A 20,320-nucleotide genomic window follows, 5' to 3' on the forward strand; every position below is an offset into this window, starting at 1 on the left:
CTTTTGCCATTTTAATTACAATGTGTTGGTGTGGTCCTTTTTGGGTTTCAGACTCTCTGTGGATTTTCAGCCAAGAAGTCTATTTCCTTTCCCAGGTTAGGGAAGTTTTCGGCTATTATATATTCAAATATGTTGTTTTCCACTTTCTCTCTTCTCCTTCTGGTACCCCTATAAGGTGAATGTTAGCACATTTGATGTTGTCCCAGAGGTCTCTTGAACTGTCCTCATTTCTTTTTATTCTTTTTTCTTGTTTTTCTCAGCAGCAGCGATTCCCACTGCTCTGTCTTCCAGCTCGCTCATCCATTCCTCTGTATCATTTAATCTACTGTTGATTCCTTCTAGTATATTTTTTCATTTCAGTTATTGTATTCTTTATCTCCGTTTGGTTGTTCTTTATAGTTTCTAACTCTTTATTAAAAACTTCTAATTTCTCACTCTGTTCATCCATTCTTCTCCCAAGTTCTTTGATCATCTTTACGATCATTACCCTGAACTCTTTCTCAGGTAGGTTGCCTGTCTCCACTTTGCTTAGTTCTCCTTCTGGGGTTTTATCTTGTTCCTTTCTTTGGAACATGTTCCTCTGTCACCTCATTTTGCCTTATTTTCTGGTTTCATTTCTGTGTATCTAAGTTGGTTACATTTCCTGACCTTGGAGAAGTGGCCTTCTGTAGGAGACATCTTGTGTGTCCTGGCAGCGCACTCCCCTCTGGTCATCAGGGCTGGATGCTCTAGGGGTGCCCCCTCTGTGGACTGTGGGTCTCCCTCTTGTGGTGGGCCGACTGGTGTGGGCAGTCTCGTAGACATGGCTGGCCCCTGGTCTGGTTGCTGGCCAGGCCCTCCTTGTGTAGAGGTTGCTGGTCACTGGTTGGTAGGCCTGAGTCACAAGGTGGCTGGCAGCCTCACTCCTGGTGAGCCCCAGAGCTTGTGCTGGCCCACTGGTGGGCAGAGCCAGGTCCTGGGGTCTAGCTGCAGGACCCAGGGGTGCCAGAGCTGGTATCAGACTGCTGGTCAGTGGGGCTGGACCCTGGGGCAGCTGGCTGAGGGGCCCAGTGTGTCTCAGAGCTGGTGTTGGCCTGAAGGTAGGTAGGGCCAGGGCCCAGCTGGTGGGTGGGCTGGGTCTGTAGGCTCCAGGGCTGAGGTTTTCCTTGGGCATGTCTCTGCCTGCTGGTGGGTAATGCTGGTCCCAAGGCTAGAGCAGGCTCACTGGTGGGTGGGGTCAAGGTCCAGGAGATTCTGGGGCTGGTGCCTGTTCACTGGTGTGCGGAGCTGGGGCATGGGGTCTCTGGCTGCAGGGCCCTGGGGTTCCTGGGTCTAGTGCCTGTGCACTGGCGTGTGTGGCTGGGTCCTGGACCCTCTGGTGGACAAGGCTGTGTCCAGGGGCAGTGGTGGGCTCGAGGGTCTTAAGGCAGCCTATCTGCTGGTGGGTGGGACTGTGTCCCCACCTAGTTAGTTGCTTGGCCTGAGGTGTCCCCGTACTGGTTCCTTCAGGTTGGTGCGTAGAGGCAGGGCTGGGTCCTGAGGCTAGTAAGTTAGAGGGAGAATTCCAAGAGGTGCTCACCAGACCAGCGTCCACATGGTAGAACGAGCTCCCCAAATAGCTGCTGCCAGTGTCTGTGTCCCCAAGGTGAGCTGCAGTTGCCTCCTGCCTCTCTGAGGGGCTCTCCAAGATCAGCAGGTGGGTCTAACCCTGGCTCCTTTCAAATTACTGCTTCTGTCTTGGGTCCCAGAGCGTGTGAGATTCTGTGTGTGCCCTTTAAGAGTGAGGTCTCTTTCCCACAGCCCTCTGGGCAATCTCCTGAAAGTCAGCCCCACTGGCCTTCAAAGCTAAATATTCTGGGGGCTCATCTTCCTGACGCAGGACCCTTGAGCTTGGGAGCCAGATGTGGGGCACAGACCCCTCACTCCGTGCGGAGAACCTCTGCAGTTGTAACTATTCTCCCGTTTGTGGGTCGCCCACCCCAGGGTGTGGTCTTGGCTGTACCGTGACTCCGCCCTCAAACCCATCTCACTGTGGTCTGTTCCTTATGTCTTTAGTTGTAGAAAATCTCTTTTGATAGGTTCTGGTCTTTTTCGTAAGTGGTTGTAATTTTGTGTGTCTGTGGGAGGAGGTGAGCTCGGGGGCTTCCTGCTCCGCCCTTGTGGGAACCCCGCTCAGCTTTATTCTTTGGAAGGGGAGGCTTTCACGTGGCTGGATGCGTGATTACTAGCGGCACGGCAGAGCATGCGTTCAGTTCTGTCTCCTGACCGCCACTGTAGTGTATTCTGGGGCAGGACTGTGACCTGTGTGACTGACACCCGCGTGGTTGCACTGGCGAGAGGAGAGTTCCCTCCAGCAGGGGCGAGATACAGTTCTCGGAGAAAGGGTGATCTTCTTGGTAGACAAAGCCGGCGACGTTCATCTCTTTGTCCCCAGCACACACACACCCTCTTTCTCCATACATTGAGTTCAAACAGTGCTTTTGCCCAACATGGCACAGTTTCCCATCTCGAACCACAGATCTCCTCGCCTCTGTCCCGTGTGTCTAGCTGTGGCTCCCGTCTCCAAGGCTGGTTGGTGTCCATTCTCCTCAGGCAGGGATGTAGCTTAACTCTACAGGCTAACTGAAAAATACAGAATATCTGACATACTTCCTATAAAGTACTAGAGGCAAAAAACAGAATAACTGCAGTTTAAAATGCCAGTTCTAGAAAAGGCGAAAGAGGCAGCAGAACAGCTGTCGCTGATTCAGTGTCTGTTGCTACATCCTGCTTGATGGGCTGACCAAGCTAATGCACTTGAGCGTCTTTTCACTGAGTCACTTCCCTGGGTAACTTATTCCAGAGCATCCGCAGGTTCAACCTGTTGACGTTTGCTTTGCCCATGTTTTCCTGGGCCACCTCTGAGGATTTTTGGAGAGAGTCCCCCTGCTGGGAGCTCTGATCGCTTAGCAGCCCTATGAGAAGGAGCACAGGCCCAAACCATCGCAGTCCCCTTGCACCAGGCTAGAGGTTTTCCTGCCAGTGAAACTCCTTTAAAAGCCTTAGTTATCTCCTTTGAGAACTTCTGGCTGGTTAGGGCAGTTTTAAGTGCCACGGGGCTTTTTTCTGTTTATCAGCTTAAGAAGTTCTGCCTGTTACCTGCCTCTGCTTCAGTCTCTGTTTCTGCTTCTGCTTCTGCTTCAGAACCCAAAATAGGTGGGAAAACAGATGGATCATGTAAGACGGGGCTAATTGGGCCCAGTCTCCAGACTTCACTCCAGCCGGTTGCTTTATCTCAGAGGGCTTCTTCACTTCTGCCTTTGAGAGAGGGTTTTTGGGAGGAGTCTTGAAGTTTCAGCCTTTAATTCCTCAGGCTCTTCCTAGATATTCCCATTTCAGTTTTTCATGGTTTTTAAAATCACGTAAGTATGGGCAGATAATTCAACTTTTTCAATAGGAAGTGCATAGTTTCTAATGATAATTTACATACACTAAAATTTACCAATTTAAAGTACATAGTTTGAGTTCTGAAAAATGAATACAGTTGTGTGACTACCATCACAATCAAGATACATAACATTTCCATTACCTGAAAAAGGTCTTGCAGTTAATTCCTTCCACCTTTACTCCCAGCCCACGGCAACCACTTATCTGTCCTGGGGCACTGAGCTTTTTCTTTTCTATAATTTCAGTAAATGGAATCATGCATATTTTTTTGTGCTTGGCTTCTTTCACTTGGTAGTGTTGCTTGCAGATTCATCCATATTGTGTGCTGCGTTAGTTTGTAGTTTGTCTCCTTTTATTGCTGAGTAGTATATTCATTCCATTGTTTGACTGTCTTACAGTTTACACATACACCAGCTGGGCATTTGGGTTGTTTTCAGTTTGGGGCTATTATAAATAAACCTGCTTTGGATATTCTCAAACAAGTCTTTGCATGTGCATATGTTTTCATCTCTTTTCAGAAGGTACCTAAGAGTGAGGGAGTGAGCTTGCTGGGATGTGTACTAAGTATATATTTAACTTTATAAAAAACTTCCAAACTGGTTTCTAAAGTGTCTGTAATGTTTTGCATTTCTGCCACCTGTGCATGTTACATCCTCTTGATAAAATGATCCATTTGTCATGAAATGACCTTCCTCATTCCTGGTCACATTCCTTATTTTGAAATCTACTTTGTCTAATATTAATGTAGTAACTCTAGCTTTCCTTTCAGTTTTTGCTAGAAATTTTTTCTAGCTTTTTAACCTTATTCTGTGATCTTGTCTTTAAAATTGTTTTATACAGCATACTTGTGGGTCTTTTCAACCAACAATCTGTCTTTTGATTGGAGTGTTTATACCATTTACATTTATAGTAATTACTGATATAGTTGACTTTAATTCTGCCATCTTGCTCTTTGATATTTACTTATTCCGTCTTTTATTTCTTCCTCTTTTCCTGACTTGTTTGGGATTGTGTGTGTTTTGTGGCGTCGGGGGTTCAGCCTTTCTTCACTGTTGGCATATGAGCTGTACCTCTTTGTTTAAACATTTTAATGAGTGCTGGAGGGTTTACAGTATAGTCTTTAACTTGTCACAGTCTGCCTTCAAATTTTACCACTTCATGTGTAGTTTGGAATCTTTATAACAGGTTACTTCCCTTTCTCTTTACTAAGATTGTGCTATTGTCATACATTTTAACTATGTATATAAAACTCACTCCATTGTTACATTTTTGCTTTAAACAGAAAGGTATTCTTTACTTTTACTCACATATTGACCATTCCTGGTGTACTGGGTTCCTTCTTGCAGTTTCACATTTCTATTTAGTATCTTTTTTTTTCTGCCTGAACAATTTCTTTCAGTATGTCTTATAGTAAACTGCTGGTGAGAAATGTTCTCATGTTTTATTGTTTAAAATAATATTAAGGCTGCACCTTAATTTTAGGAATTTATGTTCACTTGTGTGTAATTCCTTGGCAGTGTTTTCTTTTTTTGTTCAGTAATTTTAAAATGTTGTTCCGTTGTTCTCTGCCCTGCGTGGTTTCAGACAAAGGGTCTGCTATCATTTTTTGTTCCTCTGTACCTAGTGTGGGTTTCTCCCCCTCTGGCCGCTCTCAAGATTTTTCTCTTTGTATTTGATTTTAAGCAGTTTTATTATGAGGCGCCTTACTTTATGTTTTCCTTGCCTGGTTTTTTTTTTTTTTGAAGTTCTTGGATTCATTGGTTTATATTTTTTACCAAGTCTGGAAATTTTTCAGCCATCATTTTTATAGCACCCACCCTTCTTCCTGGGACTCTAGTTTCCTGTATGTTGGACTATATTACACAAAAGTTTCGTTGAGACTGCTCAATTTTTTTCCTACTCTTTTTTTGTTTTTTCAGTACTTTAATAATTTTTTTTGCTATATATTCAAGTTTACTACAGTATTTTTATTCCATATATAGTATTTTTATCTTAGAAACTTCGATGTGAAACTTTTATATCCTGCATTTCTCTCCTTATCGAGTTTGTATCTTTCTTAATATCCTTGAGCATATTTCTCATATTTACAATAGCTGTTCTAAGGTCCTTCTCTTCAAATTCCTTTCTCTCTGTGCTTTTCTGGAACCGTTACATTCTTTGCATTTCTAGTAATTTTTGTTTGCATGCCAGACTTTGTGACATTTTTCGGGGTGGATTTGGTTTTATTCCTTTAAAGAATGTTGTATTTTATTCCATTGTCCAAATGAGTAACTTTCAGATTAGCTGAACCCTTTAGAGGCTTGCCTTTACCCTTTGTCGTGCTGGATGCAGAGCAGCCTTTATTTGGGGACTTATTTAGCTCCATTACTAAAGCATTATTACCCTTCTTTAGACTCTCTTCAATGCCCTGGTGTTATGAAGTCTTTCCACTCTGTCTGATAAGAGCACAAGCTGTTCTTAGCCCTGTGAGCTCTTAAAATTACTCATTCCAGTACTTATTTCTGATGAATCGGACCATTTCCTTTCACGTGTGTTCAGATCAGTACTCCAGCCAAGATCTGGAGATTCCTCTGCCAGATCTCCAGAGCTATCGCTTTGTGCAGCTTTTCTCTCTCTTTTATTCTGCTCCATAAATTCTAGCCACCTCAGCCTCACCACACTCCCTCTTCAGCTCCTCAACTCAGCACTACTTCCAGGCACCTACTTTTACTGCTAGATCTTAGACGCTGCCTCCAAGCAGTAATCTGGGCTTACCTTATTTGTTCCTTTCTCTTCTAAATCACAGTTCAGATCTGCCTATCGTACAGTGTTTGAAAACTTTTGCTTTATATATACTGTCCTATTTTCTAGTTGTTATGATTGGAGGGCAGTTTCTGTAGCAATTAATCTTTAATGGGCACAACTAGAACTAAACTGATTATTGATCCCTATTGTTAAGAAATTTCTTTCTAGTTGCCTCAGACCTCAAGACCTAATAATTACTGAGTTATGAAAGTGATAAGGAATTCTAGGTATTTGAGTACGACCAGGTGTGTATTTGGAGTCCCAGAACAGGATTTGTCTTCTTCCCAGCTAATCTTTTCCGTGCTTCCCAAATCCCTTTTGTTGGACTTCCAATCATGTCTGGTTGAACTGGTTTATCTCACTGCTAGATGGCTACTGCTTCTTGGAAATGCACCAACGCCTGACCTGCTTCTGAATGCATCCTTCTGTTTTGAGAGGTAGTCACCATAAGCAAATTTGAAATATGTTTTATATTACTCATATCTAATGTGCTTTAAAATATATCACTTTTCATTTCTAATACATTAAAAAAGTAAAAAACAACAGTGGAGCTTTTCTGGAATAGGAGATCCAAATAATTTTTGAGAAATCTGTGTAATGATACCTTTTGGGCATATTATCCTGCTAATAAGTCTGTAGAAATTTATTCAGATTCATCATGTTCACTAGAGCCAGCGCTGTATTGCATTTGCACGTATATGTAAACGTGGGGAGGTGCTCTGACGATAGATAGTACTAAAAGTTTTTCATAAGTGAAGATTTGGGTCAAAACTCTATGGAAATCCTGATTAACTTGTCTCCAAAAGACCACTTGTCCAGCTCAAGGTTTGTATATTTCATTTTTTTAAATTAACTCTAAGTACTAAATTTGTCAGAGTATTTCCATAATTCCTCATATAAACATTTTTTAAAACTTGGAGATTTTCTTTGCTCTTATTTATTTATTTAGTCTTTTAAAGATATGGTCAACTCAAAAATTTGTCCAGGAGACAAATCGTGATTAAAAGCAAATGTTTTATCTCATAGAAGTATAGGTGTTTACCAAACCCATTAAATCTGACATTAAGGGAAAGCTTTGAACGGTCAAATTTAGAAAACAAAATGTATCTTCTGGATTTTGTCAGGTAGAATGAAAAATAAAGTTCAGTATAAGCTCTTAGCTTTATTAACCTGATGCATGATATTTGTGGAAATCAAGAAAGTGATTGGGAACAACAAGGTACTCAAAATATGAATGTTCTAAATGATGATGAATAACAAGGTAATTAAGTGATTACTCAATATTAGTGCTTTTTCCTAAGCACTTCATGCATTGCTTCATTTAATCTTCACCTTATGAAGCAGGTATTATTACTATTATCCCCATTTTACTGAGGAGGAAATTCATCTTAAACTTATTAGCCAAAGCTATAATATAGAATATCAGGATATCTGGTGGGACTAAAATCTGATTATACCAAACTAATTGTGGCACATTATTAAAAGCAGTGCCCATGAAAAAATATGTTTAGGAAACATTTAAGTTCTCCATGTTTTGTGCAATCAGTACTATCTGTTACAATGTAGCATGTATTTAGATGACTAGAGGTCTCAGTCTAGGGCCAGTGCGGCCTGAACATTTCTTTTACTTGGCCAACCTAGCACTTCTTTGTAAATTGAATTGTGTGAATTTAGTTAGGCATTTTCTGGTTGACCGTAGTTTCCACAAGCCCCTATATCATTATACCAGGGCTACTTACACAATAATTGCTACTTTTCTAGCCCCGGAGTCTTTTGAGGTTGTGACCCACCTCCTCTCACCCCTGCCTCCCATTTAGACTGAGGTAGCCTTAAGGAGATGGGAGCAGACAGATGGGCAAGACCATACCTAATGCTGAATTTGTACTTCAGTGGTATCAACGTGGCAAAAAATGAAGTGCTTATCTAGTTTTACTACCACAGCCTGTATAAGCTGAGATGCAAGAAATGAATTTTTTCCCTACATGAATTAAACACTCCTCAAGTACCTAAGACTATACATGTACAAAGACTGTGTTAAATATAGCCTCTCTCCTCTTAGGAGCTTACATTTAGGTGTACCATACAGAGAGTAATTACCATCTAGAATCCACAGCACAAGTTTCTAAATACATATATTGTTAGCTAAGGTACCATATAAAACATTCAAAATTGAGTGGGAGAAGTACAGTTGGGACCATGCTGACATTCTCCGAGATAACAAGATATCCAAAGGGCAGTGGAATAGATAAGAGGGCCCAGAAGCAGCAGTGTCCAGTGTTTATGGTAACTTGATTATACAACAGAGGAATTGATTCAGATAATTAAAGACAACAGAACTATTTCAGTAAATGGTGCTCAGGGTGTGGGCGGTGGTATGTGTGGTGAGGTGAGGTATGTGGTGTCTGTGGAGGGGGTGAGGTGGGTGTAGTGTGTGTGCTTATGGAATGAGGGTAGGGTGGGCGGTATGTGTGTGTCTGTGTATGTTCCCCACCTCAGCCCAACCAGAAAAATCAGTTTCAGGTAGATTAAAGGTAAACATTTGAGAGATAAAATCTAAAATGTTTAGATCAAAATGTGAAACATCTTAATAACCTTTGGGTAGAAAAGGCTTTCTTAAGATTTAGAAAAACAAAAACAGTGAAAGGATATATTGCTATATATGATTACATTAATGTGAAGACTCCTCTTTTAAAAAGTTAGAAGGTAATCCACAGTTTGGGAGAAGATACTTTGTAGCATATTATATTACTAATAATGGATTAATATTGTGTGTGTAAAGGAATCTTAAATTAATTAGAAAGACGACATAACAGAAAAATGGGCAACAGTTGGAACAGACCATTCAGAGAAAAAGAAATTGCAGTGATCCATAAATATATATGAAGAGATACTTAGCCTCACCAGTAATCAAGAATATTCAGATTAAACACACAGTGAGATATCATTTCACATATGTCACATTGGCCAGAATTTGAAAGAGTGATAATACCAAATGCTGGCAAGGATTGTAGAGCAGTGAGCACTCTTCCACCCCGTGAATGTGAGTGTCGGTGGTATCACCACTTTGGAAGACAGTTGGCAATAATCAATAAAGTTGGAAGAGCCTACACCTGTGTCTCAGTTAACCCAGTCCTATGTACGTATCTACAGAAACTCTTGCCATTTTACAAGGGGGGGATTGTTCATAGCAACATTATATTAGATCAGAATAAAACAACCTAAATGGCCCTTAATAAGAGATTGGAAAGGTTTCATATATTCATATAGTAGAAAACTATGTAACAGTGAAAAGCAAGTAACCAGAGTTACGATTTTTAACATGAATGACTCTCACAAAAAGTAATGTTTAATGAAAAAAAGCAACTTGCAGAAGAATGTGCACATATGGTAACATCTTAAAGCATGTAACACAGCACTATTTTTAATAGGAACACATTCACATATAGAAATCATTAAATATGGCTTAGTGGTTACCTCTGGCAAGGGGAAGAACATGCAGTCAGTGAGGAGTACCTAGCAATTCAACTATATTGACAATTTTTAAAAATTAGGTACACGTATGTTTCTTGCTCTTGATAACCTTCTGATCTCTTAATGTTTCATTATAAAATTTTTAAAACTTGATAGAACACCTGATTGAATGGGAAATTTAGAAGCAGTTGGTATTTTTCTTGAAATCTGTGCAAGAAAAATAATAATAATAAAACCAAAAACCCCAAAATTAGTATTCACCAGTGTAATATTTTAAACCTTCACCACAATAATAAAATTTTGGTTTTTTGTTTTTCACATTTAGAAATGTAAAAGATTTAATTATGGTTACACAGTGGAGTGTAAATATTGTCCACCTTGACCCTGTAAGAGTACAGATGAAACAATTTGGGGTATAAAAGTGGAGAGGGGAGAGCCCAAGGGAAATAGGGATAGAGCCATCATGCTGCTCTTAGAGAGAAGTGGAAAGGGGCTACCTAATACCCAGGAAGCAGGAAATAATGTTGTTAGCATGCTCTTAAAACTACTGGGGCAACAAATAAGATGCAGATAAAAAGCCGTACAAACGTACTGGGCAGGTGGAATGGAGCAATCACATTTGCTAAGTCCTCATTTCTCGCAGCAGAAAATCAATAGAGAATTTTACAATCTGTTATCACAGCACATTGTTTAGGGATATGATGCAAATTAACTACCCCGAGAAACAGTAAATGTTAAAAGGTGGTTTCTTTTGGGAAATGGTATTGGAGGAGTTGGGAAGAAGTGAATCAAAGAAGCTAATTATGTGGACATACCACTTTAATAATTTTGAAATATTTTAATCACATTTCCAGTATAGATTTTTCAGTGATTTTACCCACCTGAGATTTGTTTCTATTTGAAATGTTGAAATGTTAATTGCTTTTTAAGGGTGTGGGAGCCATATTTGTTTCACATTTGAGATCTCATTTTAAACACTTTGGATGTAAGGAGTGTTGAGTAGTGTCTTGAGAAGGTTAGGGGGTTTCACTCACTTTAGAGGGTTTTATACATTGCCTGTCAGTGAAAGTTTTGAAAATTCAGTCCCACATGTCAAATTTGAGAGAGTAGATGTTATTCTGAGTCACACTTACTGAAAATAGAGTTTATAATGGCACTGCAGGCAGAATTCTTTGTTATTGTATAACACTGGGAACAGCGACACTGTAATTAAGAGATAATAAAAGTGGAATATTTTTTCCCAGAAGACAGTGTCTCCTCCTATTAGAGACAGACTCTTTAAGTGGAGGCAAAGCAAAGCAATTGTTTTAAAACTAGGCTAAGTTCCCCCCTCCTTGCCACTTTGCTGTTCTGTGGCAGCAGGGTTGTATAATGAAGCCCTGTGACACAAGGCCAAAGAGCAGTGCCATGAGGGTGGCCATTTGAGTCCTCAAGTAGGAGTTTGGTGGTGGTCTAGTTCTGGTGGCATTTTATCTGTGTTCGATGAGGAGTGCCTCTTCACAATTCTACATTTAGACTAAAAGAATAAGTTTTAGGTTTTTAAGTTCCATTTTGATGGCTCTTGTCTTTCATTTAAAATCCACCCTTTCCTGCATTAGTGTTGGTTAAAAGAGGTCACCCACCATTCTCCTCAGAAGCAATACTTTTGACAAGGAATGTGGAATAGAAACTATAATCTTTTAGCACCAAAAAAATCTGTTCAGAATCTGAATATTTCTTTCTGAAAGAAGAATGCACAGTTTTCACTACATCCAATTTTTAGAAATTATTCTGTTTGTACTGTTGACTCATTCTATTTATATTTTCAGTATAGTTAAAATTTAGGAGAAAGAAGAAAATAATCTTGATGTCTCTATGTTTGTTTATTACAGTTTATCAAAGTCTTCAGTAACCTGATGTAAATTTGAAATTAAAAATGCAATACTGGTTTCCTAAAGGAAATAATTATGGTGATGGAAATTTATGTACCAAAATTTTATCACTGGATAGTACAGAATTAAGAATTTGAGCTTTGAAACTAGGTAGATCATTGATTCATTTTAGAAATTTTTTTTCTTTTTTGGACAGGATAGTAGAATTTATTGGTGGGCAAGTAGGGAGGGGACAGCGCCAAGGCTCTCGCGAGTGCAGGGCCCGCCATGTGTCCAGGGGCCACGATTAGGGATGTATTTGACCTCACAGCCATCCGGGATGGGCCGCTTTTCTGCCACCATGCTTTCAAATTCATCCTCATTAAACTTAGTAAATCCCCCCTTCTTGGAGATGTGGATCTTCTGGCGGCCAGGGAACTTGAACTTGGCCCTGAGGAGGGCCTCAGTCACATGCTCCTTGTTCTGCAGCTTGGTGCGGATGGACATCATGACCTGGCCAGTGTGGACCCTGGCCACTGCACCCTGGGGCTTTCCAAAGGCACCGCACATACCTGTCTGGAGCCTCGATTGGGGGCAGCATACCAGTCATGAATGCCCACTGGAAAGAGCTGAATCCAACATCCCTTAGGGCAACCCATACTGGCAACAGGCTCGTACACGACACTACCAAGGAGCCTGTGTTTGCAGCCGCTGCACACCAGGCCCCCATGGGGAAAAGAGCACAGTCGGCTTAACTGGCTGCAAAGTAGAAATTCTTCCGAGCACCAGCTGTGTGCCAGTCCATTCACTCTTGATGGGAAATAAGGAGAGGGAGGGGATATACCTGAGCAGGTGTCATTCAGCTGAAAGCTGAATTGCGAAAGGAGGTCCATAACATCTTTGGATACAAATGGCATATATAAGAGTATTCCAGTGAGGGAAATAGGTAATGCAAAAGCCTCAAGGTGAGAATGCCACCTTAAGGTGCTTATTAGCACAGTGTCTGGCACATAGAAAGAACCTAATTGTTATTTAAGGACTTAATTGTTATTTTAGGTACAGAATATTAGCAGCAGCAGCAGCGTTATTGCCATCAGCATCTTGGGAACAGCTGAATGACCAGCAAGAGCAATACAGTGTCACTCTTGCAGTCGTTTTTAAAATGACATATGATATATAAGTAGAAGTATTTAAAGGAAACAAGTATGATATCCCAATTTTGTGGCAGATGTGTGCATAGTAAAATGATTAGGAGCTTATATACTGAAATGCTCTCTGGTGGTTAGGCTGGCGATTTTACATATTTTTTCTATGTGTGGTTTTTTTCTGTTATTTTCCATATTTTTTATTTACTTTGAAATTTTTTTTTGCCATTGACACTGGACGAATATAACTTACATTATCAGGGAAAATCAGTATTTTATGTTAAACATTTGTTATTTAAAATATAACATCAATGCAATAGAATATTTAAAGGCCTAATGAAATATAGTGATGTCTAAAATATAGTAAAATGTTTTCAAAATAAAGACAAATGGAAAAAGGTATAACAAACACTTAGCACGATTACCAATAAAAATTAATGACTGTTAAATAACAAAAATTCAATAAAATAAATTTAAAAGATATAATTGGCTTTATTAAACCATCAGTCAATTGGGCAGCATCCCACCTTGCAAGCAGAGAGGAGCTCAGAGGAGCCGTACAAAGTGGAAGGCTTTTATAGGCAGGAGGGAAGGGAAAAGGGGAGAGTGGTCACCTCATCTTCTTCTGGGGTATGGAAAGGGCCTGTGTAGCAGATTTCCTCCTTGCTGCTGACAAGAAACTTCCAGACTAGTTGGTTAAGACCATTCCTGGCGGAGGTTGTACTGCAATTACTGCAATTAGGTTAGTTATTAAGCCTCGATCTGGTGAGGTGGGCTGAGCACAAGTGACTCCATTTGGGGCCTGTTGTCTCTTTTTTAAGATGACTCATGAGGTGGTGGGTATTAAACCTCCCTTTTAAAAATCTGCTAATGGCTGTTGTGGTACTGTTCTTACCATAAATAAATTGGGGATGGGGATCGTTGACAAATGTTTCATGTTGTTTTAGCAGCACTTAGTAATTTGTATCAAGGCTGCCTGTTGCAGTCCTCTTAGGAATGCAGTCCTGGTTACAAGGTGGGAAGTCCCAAGGTGGGAAGGGGTGAAGCTCTTCCAAGCACTGGCAGTCTAAACAAATGGAAGAGGTTGGCCTGACATGGAAAAGCTAATAGTTGCACACATGGTGGCATCACTTCAGATGCAGTCCACGCCAGTGGGCTGTTTTCTGGCATCTGTGTCAGCGGTCTTGTAAGAAGGGTTGGGAACCATGTTTCAGAAAGAGGAGCTGGCAGTCTCTCCTGAAGCTCCTAAGTTTGGGGGAAAACAGTCAGACTGCTGTCATCTTCTCTGAGAACAGACTCTGTCTGCAGGCTGCTCTTCCTTGCCACTAGGAATTATTTTTGTTGACCTGTAGTAGCTTTTGCCCAGGGGTGCTTTAAAGGTGCCAATGGGGCTTGGGCTATTTTACAATTAAGGTAGCCTATTTGAATTCTATTTGTAGAAATTCATGCTCAGAAGCATCTTTGACTCTAAAGTTTATTGGTCATAAGGTGCTTGTGAAGTTGAAGAAACTTGATTTGGTGTCACTTGATGAGCCAGATTCAGGCTTATCTGATTTAGCAGTTACCGGCATTCCTCAGATAGACTATAATAATTTACCCTTCCATTTTATTTTAGTATGTTGCTCTCTGTAAGTTTGATAATGAATCCTGTAAATTGCTCAAAAAATTATGAAAAAACATAGTATGCTTGATTTTCTTGGAGTTCAGTGTTCATACCTTTCACATATAATGAAGTTATTGAACTTCAGTAACATTTTGCTATTGTCCAACTTTTTAAGGTGGTTATTAAAATAACAAGTTCTCCAGCGTCCTCCTTCAGTTTATAAGAATTATGAGCATGGTGACTATGGTTAATAACACTGTATTACATAATTGAAAGTTGCTAAGAGGATAGATCTTAAAAGTCCTCATCACAAGAAAAAAACTGCAGCAATGTATGGTGATAGATGTTAAGTACACTTATAGTGGTCACCATTTTGCAATATAGACAAATATTGAATCATGTTGTACACCTGAAACTAACATAATGTTACATGTCAGTTATATGTCAATTTTTTTAAAAAAGAATTATGGGATGGTGTTTGTTTCCTAGAATTTAAAGTCCCTTTCCACAGATGTCCATTCTTTAATAATTATTGAAAACCCATAGTTATTTGTCAAACTATGTTTGTTCCTTATGAGCCTGGGTCTTCACTGATATCTTATTTCCATGTCTAACATCCTCTTGTTGAAATAATCTGTGTGAAAATTTTATCCTGCCTCCTCTTTGCTCTTTAACCAACCTGAGTTTTCAAATGTATTTCACATAAATGATGGAGACACTTTTTAAAAAAATTATCTTTAATGTTTGTTGAGTTGCCTCATCTACATGCCTATTTAGGACATCTGATGCTTTTCTTCTTTTTCGAGTTTTTAATCTGCTCTCTGGACACAGTAACAAATAGTACTTGCTTGGAGATTCCATTCTAGTATAGGGGGAGCTCAATAATAAATAGGTGGTATTTCAGGTGACTCTTAAGTGATCCAGAGAAAAATAAGGCAAGGTGAGGAGAGGAAGCCCTGGGGGAGGTGACATCTGAGCAGCGACATGATTGAAGTGAAGGGGCAGGTCATGCTGGTATCTGGGGAAGGAGCAGCCAAGAAAATGTGAGGGATAGTTAATCTATCAAAATTCTAAAAAAGTTTATATGACTCTAGTATTTGTTTTTCCTGAAAAAATAACTATATTCTGGGTCGTTTTTGTCTTTCTCGCTGCCTGCACACTTTTCCCGTAACCTTAGCTCATGATGATATGTTCTTATTATGTCCTGCCCTCTTCTCCAACCTCAGCACAAGTCCTTTACATTCTCCCTGTGCTTCTAGCAATGGCTAGCTGTGAAACCATCTCCAAGCTGAGTGGAGGAAGGTATTTGTTTACAAGCTGGGTTTGTATATTTTTATAGCTTATTACTTGGGTAGAAATTTCTCCATCAGCTTTTGTTCCTCCTCCCACTGTTCACTTTTACTGTTTGCATTCATGTTTGATGTCTCCAATGTCAAGACAGGACAGGACCTGGGACAAAACAGAAACAATAAATATGTTAATGAATGTGCTGTACTCCATCCTCCCCCCAATTAAATTAAGGGTGAAAGGTTACCCCTTTTCTATTAAAAATGCATCAGGAATGTCTGGGGCTGGTGTGGGGGGGGGGGGTTTCTTCTCAAAATATTGACTTTAACAAAGAAGAATTTCTGAATACATGAATGATGATGTTTAAAAAGTAAGTCTTTGTGTTTTAGCATGGAAATTGGATGCATTTTCTTTTAGCAGACAGTATCCCTAACAATAAAAAATACACTTCTAAAAGATTCACATATATTAACTCATCTGATTTTCATAACCCTATTAGGTGTAGGTAGCATTTAATTATTGTTTTACAGAGACAGTAAGTGACGCATGGAGAGGCTGACTTGCCCAAGGTCACTCAGGTGAAACCAGAATTTCAAATCATGTGCTCTCTGTGGAAAATACTATGTTGGCTTTTGTCCAGAGGCCATACTGATAAAGGATGGTGGTGATTGGTGTTACGAGACTTCTGTAATTGAGATCCATGTTTTGATTCAGTGTCTTAGTCCAGATATACTGTAGAGAAGGCGGAGGACCAAAGAAAAATCCCCCTTTTCTTTCTGCTGAAAACGAAATCCTCATTTAGAACCTTCTCTGACTTGTAAACCCTACACATGGGTAGAATTAGTGACTTCCTTCTCTCTTTACCTGCTTGAAACCTCCACTGTGGTTGCTTTCGGTTAGTGCCATGCTACCATTTTATACAGCTTCTCATGTTGTATTAAGTTTCACTGTTAATGTGAATTGTTTGGGGGTAGGGTTTGTGTCCTAATAACTTTTATGAAACAACACTGTAAAGTAATTATTGTATGTTGTAGTGTCATTTTATAGATTTATAACCAGAGATATTAGGCAACTTGTTGAAAGTCAGAGAAATAGTAGACAGCAGGGTATGAATAAAATCCAAGTTTCCTGGTTCTTGGTCCAGAGTACTTTCTGCCATTCCAGAAAGATCGATTTAGGGTAAGAGTCTTGACTTCTTAAAGGAATAGAATCACATCCAGAGTGAACATCATCCTGCCAGGGGCATCCTGGGGAGCTTATTCTTCCATTTCTCTCTTGTGTTTCATGTTCTGTTCTCTACCAGTGATGTAAACCTATTTCTGTTATAAAAAGAAGGAAATATTTTTCAGGGAAAAACAATAGGCATAGGTTGTACTTCTAGTTCCTGTAAGGCTGCCCCAGTTTTTCCTTTTATAAAATAGAGTTGACTGCAGGTAACAGCTCCCAGTCGTAAAGAGAAAGATTATAAGGATTAACTGATTTTTTTTAAATGTGTAAATTGCCTTAAATGTTTCAAAGGTAAATGATTTAGAAATATAAGATAGTAATAGTACTGTTTTATTTCTACCACTCTGTTATAAACCTGGAGATAATTAACACTATGAGTTGCTTAATATTGTGTGAGTTTTCTCCCAAAGGTAACTTCTGTTGTGCGCAGCTGGGATTCCATTGCTTCAAGCAGTAATCTGAGTGAGTGTCTCAGTTACTCAACTAAGATTTAATGGTACTTCTTATGGTGGTATCTGAGAATATTTTATGAAAGGAAGTTAGGGATAAATATACAAGGATTACTGTTAACTTCACATAATGATTTATAGGGAGAGCTGAATTTCATAATTCATCCATGAATTTATCTAAATCCTTTGCATACCAGTCACAGAAAGCAAACTCCCCTTGCCTGGGGTGCACCTTCAGCTGCCTCAGTGACGTAGAATTGAAGAGCTTGCTTCCTACCAAGGTAGCATATCTCTTCATCCTATAATAGAGATACTTTAAGAATTTTGCCCAGTTTTCAGATGCTGTCACTAGGGAATTAAACTTTAGAAATGTCTTGTGCCTTTTACAAATCTCGTACAGACATGTCCCAATTGTGCAGTGTAGAAGGGCTTTTGCTGAGCACATCTTTGTTTCCAAGTTCAGCAAGGTGTTAGATTTATTTTGGAATGCCCTCGGTGGTATGGCATTATTTTAAATGTCTTTCTCCCATTAACATAGAGAAATTGAAGGTATTTTACATGGAGCTTATTACATCCTCACATTTCCCTTGTTTCCTAGCCTGGCAGGGCCTCCATTGTTAGCCTTCAGGCCATAACTTAAGAATTGTTTCTAATTAGTGTGGATATGGCTTACTGACCTTCTCTACCATTTGGGGAAAAAATGATATTTTTGTCACTTTACTGGGGCAATGGAAGAATGTTTTTCAAGCCAAGAGACAAGAAAGAAAGGTTTGTGTATTAAAAGAAAAAATAGACACTGTCCATACTATGTCTTTCTATGCTTCTTAAGTCTTTCTGATATTAAACTTGAAGAAAAGGAAAAAGTAGATAATCAGGGAAACCACAGTGAGGAGTGGTCAAAAACAGGCCAAGATTTTGATGAAAATAGAAAAATTGGAACAGTAAGATCTTAAACGCAAGCTGTTCCCAGTTTGGTTCAGAGGAAATTAAAGTTGGAGAGTATAGCATGCAAATAAAAACCTTTGCATGAAGCTTATACCTTTTGGTGAATTAAAAAAATAAATATCTTTATTTTCTGGCATATATCCATCATTACTCTTTACTGAATATTTCATTGCTCAGGAATATTTTATACCTTCCTCTATGAAAGAAGGGTGACAGGCTGTGCTTTCATTTTCGGTTGTGCATTTAACTATTTTTTAAAGATCAGTGGCAGTAACTGAAGCCAAAATATTGTTCATTGTACTTCATATTTTCAAGAAGACTTCTTCAAATGTATAATAAAGATCAGAATATTAATAAGAACTGGTTTATAATATTGAAGATTTAATGATAGTTTCACTACTGCTCAGGTTTGGAACAACTGCGAATTTCTCTTTTGCAGAAATGTGTTGTGTGTGTGTGTGTGTGTGTGTGTGGTGTAGAATAGTCACAGAGGCCTGTTGACTTTTTTGTTTCTTGTTTTACTTTGAATATCACCCCTGTATCTCAAAGTTAACCAACTGATTGTTGCTGAGTCTAGTTTGACTGCTCTCTCCCTGCATACAAACCAGAGTAAAAGTGGCCAGTGCGATGGGGAACCTAGTGCTGCAGGTTAGTGAGGTCTCAAGAGTCCACATCTGTAAAATGAAGAATATAGAAGTGGCTCCTCACAGAGTTGTGGGCTTTAGTTAACACACATCCAGTTTTGGAACAGTGCTTAAAACAGTATGTTCTCGATAAATGTTAGCTGATGCTACCACTACTGCTATTAGCCTTATTACTCTGCAAAGTGCTAGGTGAGCTAGGGGGCAGACGCAGGATCATGCCTCAGTTCTGAGCTGCATCGCCATGAGCAGGGGTGCTTCTGAAGGCGTCAGCGAGATCAGAGAACACACCTGACTTGCATTCCCCTGCTGTCCCATCTTCTCGTTCCCTGCCGTCTGTGCTTACCTCACTGGAATAGTACGCCTGACTATTGCAAAGGATTGTCACCTGGAGAGTTTCCCCTTAATGTATCCATAGAACATGTTTCCTCCTCCGAGTTGCACTAGACAGTAGCTTTGAAATCCGTATGTAGGTAGCCCCCTCAGTAGCTTACACCACCTCTCAGAGCTGCAGATGTAGTTATAATAGAGACATCAATGTGAAATAGAGGCAGTGATACGTAACTGAAAGGATCGTTTGGATCAAACAGAACGTTTATAATGCTTGCCCAGTGCTCAGAGCACTGTAGTGTAGGTGCTCAGTTAGCACTGCTGCCTTCCCCTTTCTTTCCAGTTCTTTGTCTTTATTGTGCACCTCTATCCATATTTTGGGCTTTTTCTCTCATGTGGGCGATTGTAATAGCCTCCTTCCTTGTTCTAGTTTCTCTCATCCTGTCCTCAGCTCCTATCTCCTTATCCTGCTTCAAATGAATTCTAGATTATAAAATTTGTGAATGAATTCTTCAAGAGGAAAGAAAGAACTAGAAAGTCTTTTTTGGCAATACGATGGCCTACAAATTCCAAAACTCGTACATTATAAAACATCTAAAAGTGATTAAAATATTTTTAAACACCTTTTAAATGAGTGGCTGAGCCTGTAACAATGAAAGGGAAATGAGTACAAATCTAGGAAGTGAGCTAGCCCTGGGACTGCTAAGCCCTCAGGGCATCTGTGGATCTGGGTGCCCAAGGAGTACTGGAGATAAAACTAGCAGCTTTTGGCACAGAAGACAAAAAAATAGAGTATGAAGGAGCAGTGAAGACGCCTGTGGGGTAGACTGAGAAGTTAGAGTATCAGAAGTTTCAATAGCGGAGACAATGGAGAGACAGTATTCAAACATATGATGACTGCAAGTGTTTGGAAATGATACCTGGGAAGCCCAGAGCTGGATAAACATGAAGAAACCTGTGCGTAAACATAACATGAAGTAATGTCTTCATGAGAAAAAGTAATTGTCCACCTAGAATTTTTTTTAGTTAATTAATTTATTTATTTTTGGCTGCGTTGGGTCTTTGTTGCTGTGCACGGGCTTTCTCTAGTTGTGGCGAGTGGGGGCTACTATTCTTTGCGGTGCTCGGGCTTCTCATTGCAGTGGCTTCTCTTGTTGCAGAGCATGGGCTCTAGGTGCGTGGG

General features: G+C 39.9%; 1 protein-coding gene and 1 non-coding gene across 11 annotated transcripts in view; one reads left to right on the forward strand and one right to left on the reverse strand.

Annotated features, from left to right (window-relative positions):
- Positions 1 to 20,320, forward strand: part of PSD3 (pleckstrin and Sec7 domain containing 3) — a 551,931-nt gene that overhangs the window by 453,224 nt on the left and 78,387 nt on the right. The gene's annotated exons all lie outside the window — the stretch shown is intronic.
- LOC114237364 (small nucleolar RNA SNORA70) lies at positions 12,138 to 12,275 on the reverse strand. The gene has a single exon (XR_003623047.1). It is a non-coding gene; the product is annotated as a small nucleolar RNA SNORA70 (small nucleolar RNA).

This window comes from Balaenoptera acutorostrata, chromosome 21, assembly GCF_949987535.1.
Source record: "Balaenoptera acutorostrata chromosome 21, mBalAcu1.1, whole genome shotgun sequence".
Lineage (NCBI taxonomy): Eukaryota > Metazoa > Chordata > Mammalia > Artiodactyla > Balaenopteridae > Balaenoptera > Balaenoptera acutorostrata.